The 7,484-nt window shown below is 37.3% G+C and overlaps 1 non-coding gene across 1 annotated transcript; it reads right to left on the reverse strand.

Annotated features, from left to right (window-relative positions):
• Positions 1-5,918: 5,918 nt before the first annotated feature.
• On the reverse strand, positions 5,919-6,025 carry LOC122744796. Its single transcript, XR_006355140.1, has one exon. It is a non-coding gene; the product is annotated as a U6 spliceosomal RNA (small nuclear RNA).
• Between the last annotated feature and the right edge of the window lie 1,459 nt (positions 6,026-7,484).

The raw sequence follows: 7,484 nt of genomic DNA on the forward strand, positions 1-7,484 counted from the left end.
GCTCTATTGTATCTCTGGAAACTCAATTACTTATAGTTAGGAAAGAACAAATGCAAAAGAATAAGAAGCACCAGTGCTCATGGGCATGTGGCCATTCAGTGAGGGAAGGTTGATTGTTTCTACTCCCCCTCCTAGCTGTTCAAAATAGTTATGCCTCACTCGATGCTAGTAAGAAAAAGAGATCGAGTGAGCATCTTTGTCCTTTTGTAGGCCAATTCAGTTACAGCTAATCACCTCATTTCTGTTCTGGCTCTATAGAGCCAGCTATATCCAAAGGAAAGATATATCCAATTAAAAGACTTTCATCATGTAACAGTCTTTCGATCAATAATTGCCTAAAACCAACTCTCCAAAGCTACTCATGTTAGAAACCTGGCAGGTGGATTGCTCAGTATATGCTCATATAAGGAAAGGCCAATCTGAGAGTGCTCTAAGGTTTGGGTCCTTATTGGATAGTCCATGCATTACACACCTTCAGAAGGAATTCATAATTGGATAAGATCCCTGATCTTTTTGAACATTTGAACATAATCTCCTTCAGATCAGAAACTCTATTTTATTATTGTTCTTCCTTTGTATCCCTGAAACCTAGCACAGTGTCTGTTAAGTAATGAGGACTCAGTATTTTTGTTTTAATTGAATGGGAAGATAATATATTGAAAGTATAATGAGTGATTATTTTGCAATCAGAGGACTAACATTTAGAAGCTAATTCTGACACTTTAAAATGTTCTGGGTCTCAGTTTCCTTTTCTGTAAAATGAGAAAGTTGGGTTGGATGATCTTGGTGGTTGCTTCCAACTCTTAATGTGTGATCATATGGACCTATACCCATAATAAGATCATACATAAAACAAAATTTTATTTCTGTATATTCAAAAGTCAATTGGAGAATACAAGAAATGAGGATCAAAGGAGACAGGAATGGAACAATGAAGAAAACAAATGAAACCACATTTTTCAGTTATTATGACTATCTCTCAAAGTATGCATCTGTAGAAGAAAATAATCTATGATTTCTGTAGTACAACTTACTGTGTTATCACAGGAGCTATTTCCTGGAGTCTCATATATTAATGTATTTCATGATTTGGCTAAATGAACACCTTCCTCTGATACCCATCTTATTTTGTTGTATGGACACCTAGGGATTAGCAATCAACACTGTATATTTATTTCTAGATACTTTCATTCTAGACAAATTGTATCATGCAAGAGACCTACTCCAATAGGGATAAGATTGGAAAAGTCCAGATCTGGCTCTGTTTGGTGAGAAAGGAATTTTTTGTGGTTATAATTTCAGTGAAAGATTATTTATTTATTTGTTTGTTTGTTTATTTATTTATTTACTTTAGGGAGGCAATTGGGGTAAGTGACTTGCCCAGGGTCACACATCTAGTACATGTCAAGTGTCTGAGGTTGGATTTGAACTCAGGTCCTCCTGAATCCAGGGCCAGTGCTCTATCCACTGTGCCACCTAGCTGCCCCTGTATCTAGCACTTATAATGTTCCTACTTTGTTTTACTCATGGAGGATATAAAGAAAAAGAAAACATTTAGTCCTTGTTCTCAAGGAGTTCACAGTCTGATGGGAGATACAACATGAACACAGCTCTGATTCCCAGGGTCATAAATAATGTAATCCCAGATTCCCAAGGCCAACTTCTCTCAGCTTCAATTTCCAATCTATAAAATGACAGTTGTACTGCAAGAGTGCTAAAGAAACTTCCATATCCCAAGCCATTGATCCAAGAAGTTTATGACTATAAGCTCCACTTATTTGCAAGAGGGACAGAAAGCCCCCATCACGAAGCATTATAGTATCATGTTCTTTGAACTATCTTCATATAAAGCACACTTTGCTCTCCATTTCCTGTGCATTGATTTGCTTCAGGAATCATCGCCCATCACTCATTTGTCTAGGGAATCACTGGTTGGGGTGAGATCTATAGTATCATCTAATACAGCTCACTCCACAAGTAGGCTAACAGGAATCCTTTCCCTCCCCCTCTACCATTCATTTTTTATTCAATAACATATTAGTTGATGTTATATTATTAATAATGACTTATTTATACCTAATATTGCCCTTTTCATTTGCAATGTGAGTGGCAGTGGCTACAGCACTTTGCTAGAAGCCAGGAAGATGGGTTTAATTCCTTCCTTGTATGAGCTGTACCTCCTTAACATTTCTAAGCTTCATGTTACCTATATGTATATGTACATATATGCATACATATACATCTACACATATGTACATGTTTCATTATATGTATGCACACACATAATGTAGCATGTGTATATGTGGTATAATGTATGTGTATATTTACACATGTGTCTATAGCTATACACACATGCACACACATATACTAAAAAAATGAACAGTGAGAAAAAACTACAGGCAACTGGTAGCACATTTAGGGAAATTCATGAATGTTGGGCTAAAGAGTTTTTGCTTCATCCAGGAAATAGTGGAAGAGAAGATTCTTAAGGATAAGTCATCTTATCCAAATGACTATCAGGAAGGTTACTTGCCAAGGACACGTACACATTGATTCAAGATGAGCAGGAAAGTTAGTCCAGAAATGGGGTACAGTGAAAAGGGGGTCAGGAAATGGAATTCTGTCTCCAGTGAAAAGCAGAAAGGCTAGAATTTTTATTTATTTTTAAATTGAATTTTTTTTCAAATTACATGTAAAAACATTTTTTTTAACATTTTTATAAAATTTTGAGTTCCAATTTTTCTCCCTCCCCCCACAATGAAGACAATAGCAATTTGATCAAGGTTATATATGTGCGATCATGTAAAACATGCCTTCATATTAGTCATGTTGTAAAAGAAGAAAGTTTCCAAAAAAAATTTACAGTTCACAAAAGGAAACACAGGCACAAAGAAAGAAAGTGAAAATAGTATGCTTTGAACTTCATTCAGACTCCATCAGTTCTTTCTCTCAATGTGAATAGCATTTTCCATTATGAGTCTTTTTTTTTCTTTTTCTTTTTTTTGTTGATGAAGCAATTGGGATTAAGTGAGTTGCCTAGGGTCACACAGCTAGTAAGTGTCAAGTGTCTGAGGCCAGATTTGAACTCAGATACTCCTGAATCCAGGGTTGGTGCTTTATCCACTGTGCCACCTAGCTGCCCCCTATCATGAGTCTTTTGATAGTGAATCTAGTATCATTTTACTTCAGAGAAGAGCTAAATCAATAATAGTTGATCATTGCACATTTGTTCTTACTGTGTACAATGTTCTCTGGTTCTTCTAACTTAACATTGCATCAGATTTTTCTGAAATCTAAGTCTAGTATTTTTAGATCATAGATCACATACAGACGACTAAAATAAAAGTAGATTGCAAAGGTAAAAAGGGGCAGATTGTGAAGGATTTAAATGACAGAGCAAGAAATAGAGAGCTACAGCATTGAGGAGTGGTTGGATAATACGATGGTTACTTCACTTTAGGAAAATTACTTTCACAGCTGAGTGGAAGATGAAGTAGAATAAGGTGTAGGAAATAATTGAAAGGCTATTGAAAATCTGGGCCTATACTAGGATAGTGGCTTTGTGAGAAAAGAAGAGGCAAAAACAAAAAAATACATTATGAATGTCGAAATGACAAGATTTAGCAATAGATTTCATACAGGAGGATATTAACAGTCAGAACCCTAGCACGATATTGAGCCTTTAAGCTGAAGTGATGGGGAATATAGTAGTTCCCTCAAGAAAAATTGGAAAGTTGGGGAAAAGGGAGACTTCTTGGGGAAGATAATAAGTTTTCTTTTAAACATGTTGAGTTTGGTATATTGATGGTATTACGGCTTAAAATATCCAAAGACAATTGGTGATGTAGGAGTTGAGTGGACCATACACAATAGGGTGAGATGTATAGATTTGAAAATCATATGAACAGAGATAATATTGAAACTTATGGGAGCCAAAGAAGTCACTAAAATAATATCAAAGGAGGAGATAACAATACCCAGGGTAGACCTTTAAGGAATATCCAGAGGTAGCTGACATGACCTGAAGAAAGATCTAGTAAAGAATATGAGAAGGGGTGGTTAGACAGGTAGGAGAAGAATCAGGAAAAAGTAATGTCATGAAAATCAATAAAAGAGGGAGAATTCAGAAGACAAGTGACTGTTTCAGTGACTGCAGAGAGATCACAAATATTGAGGATTTTGAAAAAAGCCATCAGATTAGGCAATTAAGAGAAAATTGGGGGGGGCGGCAGCTAGGTGGCACAGTAGATAAAGCACTGGCCCTGGATTCAGGAGGACCTGAATTCAAATACAGTCTCAGACCTTTGACACTTACTAGCTATGTGACCCCTGGGCAAGTAACTTAACCCTCATTGCCCAGCAAAAATTAATTAATTAATTAATTTTAAAAATACACACACACACACACCCATGAGTCTTTGGTTATCTCCAGTCCCAATTATCTTCATCCCTCCTCCTATGTGAAATATGCCAATGGTAGAGTAATGACAGCTATTACTGTAGTACTTGAAAGGAAGATACCCAACAAGATAACAACATTATGAGATAACAGTGAATGATGTTAATCCTTAACTCACTCAAAACCCCTCTGCTATAAGTTTCCATGTTCCAAAAGGATGCACAAATCTACACACTGGTTTTGTGCTTTGGAACTTACTGAGGGATCTTCTTCCTACTGCATTTTTTGCAGGTATACACTGCCCTTGTCATTTCCCAGGGTAGAGTTGTAACTAGCAGAAGATAGCCACTCTGTCCAGTCACATATTATATAAAATGGTGACAATAAGGGAGATTTCATTCTGTCTGTGTTATTTTTGTTTTTTTGTTGTTTCAGTTATGTCCAACTCCTCATGACCACATTTGGTGTTTTCTTGGCAAAGATACTGAAGCAGTTTGCCATTTCCTTCTCCAGCTCAATTTATAGATGAGGAAACTGAGGCAAACAGGATTTAGTGACAACTAGTAAGTGTCTGAGGCCAGATTTCATCTCAGAAAGATGAGTCTTCCTGATTCCAAGTCCAGTGCTCTATCCACTTTAACACCAACCTTCCCTTTTTGTGTTTAACCCTAGATTAAGAAACTCTGCAACAACAAGAACATCCATTGCACTTTCCATAAAGACTTAAAATGGCAGTAAATACTGACTGAGCCAGAGAACAAAAAAAGAGGGAACTGGGACTGGAGGTTAAAAAGGGAAGCTATTTCCAGTATAAAATAAAGTGGATTGATTTATAGGTAGGGCCAGTTATTGCTTCCTCTTCCAAAAAACAAAAGAAAACAAAAAACAAACAAACAAAAAAACAAGATCAGGGACTGAGGTCAATAAAATGTTAGTTCCTACCCTGGGAAGAGACTGAGATAGCTCTGAGGTAAGCCTACCATCAAAGAAGGAGGAATAAGAAATTAAGTGGCAGGAGGTCATAAAGCAGGGTAGGAAAAAAAGACTAAAATAATTAATTGAATGATGAACCTGGAGACCATACTGCAGAGGGTTCAGAAGTGAATGAGAATAGGAAGTGCAGGGGCAGAATAAGGAGCAGTGGTTGACAGATACATGAATACAAATTTAACTTTGAACACGGAAAAAACTTATTTGTAAAATCAATTGCCTTTAAAGGAGCTAGATCGTTCCTCATTAGAGGCTGTCAAAATTCGGGTAAACTCTTGCTTGCTATGGCACTTCTTTTCCCTGGGATGCTATCTTGAGATATGAAGATCTTGAAGATGTGTGCACACTCATTTACATGCATTACCCAGAGGGACCCAGAACTTTTTAACTTAGAATAAACTTCCTTTTTCAAAGAGAGCTATGCAGCCCAAATGACCAGGAAGATGAAGCTTTGTGCCCAGGCCCCAGTTCCTTAAAATACAATGTGTGGGAAAGGGTATGTAGAGCACCCTTCTGTTTTTTGTTTTTTTTTAATATGGAATGCTTCACAAATTTGCGTGTCATCCTTGCGCAGGGGCCATGCTAATCTTCTCTGTATCATTCCAATTTTAGTATTTGTGCTGCCGAAGTGAGCACTAGAGCACCCTTCTTGAAACAGTAAGCAAGGGACAGTGCAGGTGATGAAACTGGAGAATAAGCAAAGTATGGGGTAGAAGAGATGTGTGCAATTGGATGGGCCAGTGATAGTGCAGTGGTATAGAGAGTAAGCCAGTCTCAATCAGCAGACTAAATGGTGAGAATAATGAAGTCCAATGCATGACAGCTATAATCTCCCTATCTATGTGATTAAAAGAGGATCCCTGCCGTTTTAATTGTCTAACCCCTTTCTTCCTAATTCCTCCTCTTAGGTTGCGGAAGAGGGGAAAGGAAGACATGCTGCTTTGCACACCCTATTGCATCCTGTTTTTGTTTTTGTTTTTGCTTTGCTTTAATGCCTAATTATACTTCTAAGACATTTTGAAGTATTCTAAGGTACATGATCATTTTATTCCTAGTCCATGGATGAGTAATTCTAGGTTGAGAACAGCAAAGCAACCCCTAAATAGGAAAAAAAAAAAAACAACCAAAAAAAACCCCCACAACTCTGTGTTTTCTCAGATCAGCTTCAGAGAAGGATGATGAGCTGACTGAAGAGAAAGTTTCTGGAATTTGAGCAATATTCTACAACCTATTAGTATCCATCTCACCATCTGCTTGTTGCCATTAAATCCCTTGAACCTTAAACCTGGACTCCCAGACGTGGATCATTTTTTTTGTTTTTTGTTTTTTTTTTTTGTTGTTGTTTTTTAGTTTGTTTTTTGTAAGGCAATGAGGATTAAGTGACTTGCCCAGGGTCACACAGCTAGTGTCAAGTGTCTGAGGCCAGATTTGAACTCAGGTCCTCCTGAATCCAGGGCTGGTGCTTTATCCACTGAGCCACCTAGCTGCCCCAGGTGGGTCATTTTTAATCTATGACTTAGTCCCTGGGGAAATTAGTCCACTTTTATTTGGAGTCCCTATGCAATAGTTCAATCCAGTTAATAGATAAGTGTGTGTGTGTTAAACTACCCAATTTAGTCCACTATGTCTACTACCAGACCCTAGGCACTTCAATTATACATCTCATCTAGACATCCAGCCATCCAGCAAGGTCATCTTACTATTTGCCTCACATGGACATACCCAGGCCAAACTCCCTTAATTCTTCCCCACTTTTCTTCATGTATTACTTTCCTCTACTCAAATGAAAGATCCTTAAAGGCAGGGGGGGGGGGGTCTATGTTTTATTTTTTTTCCTCAAACATTTTCATCTCTAAGGATTAGCACAGTTCCTGTAACATACACATTTAATAAATTATTTTCTGCTTTTATTAATTAATCCATTCATATCCTAAATTATTAGCATATGAGCTATATTTTTTTTAATCTGGAGAGAGAGAATTAATGGGACAACAAGCCAGTAGCAGTGAGACTTGGAAATTGTTGACTTTTTTCAGCTAATCATACCCTGCACATTGTAACTTCTCCCACTCCTTGCTATACTTATTTAGGCATA

Source organism: Dromiciops gliroides, chromosome 2 (assembly GCF_019393635.1).
Source record: "Dromiciops gliroides isolate mDroGli1 chromosome 2, mDroGli1.pri, whole genome shotgun sequence".
Classification (NCBI taxonomy): Eukaryota; Metazoa; Chordata; class Mammalia; order Microbiotheria; family Microbiotheriidae; genus Dromiciops; species Dromiciops gliroides.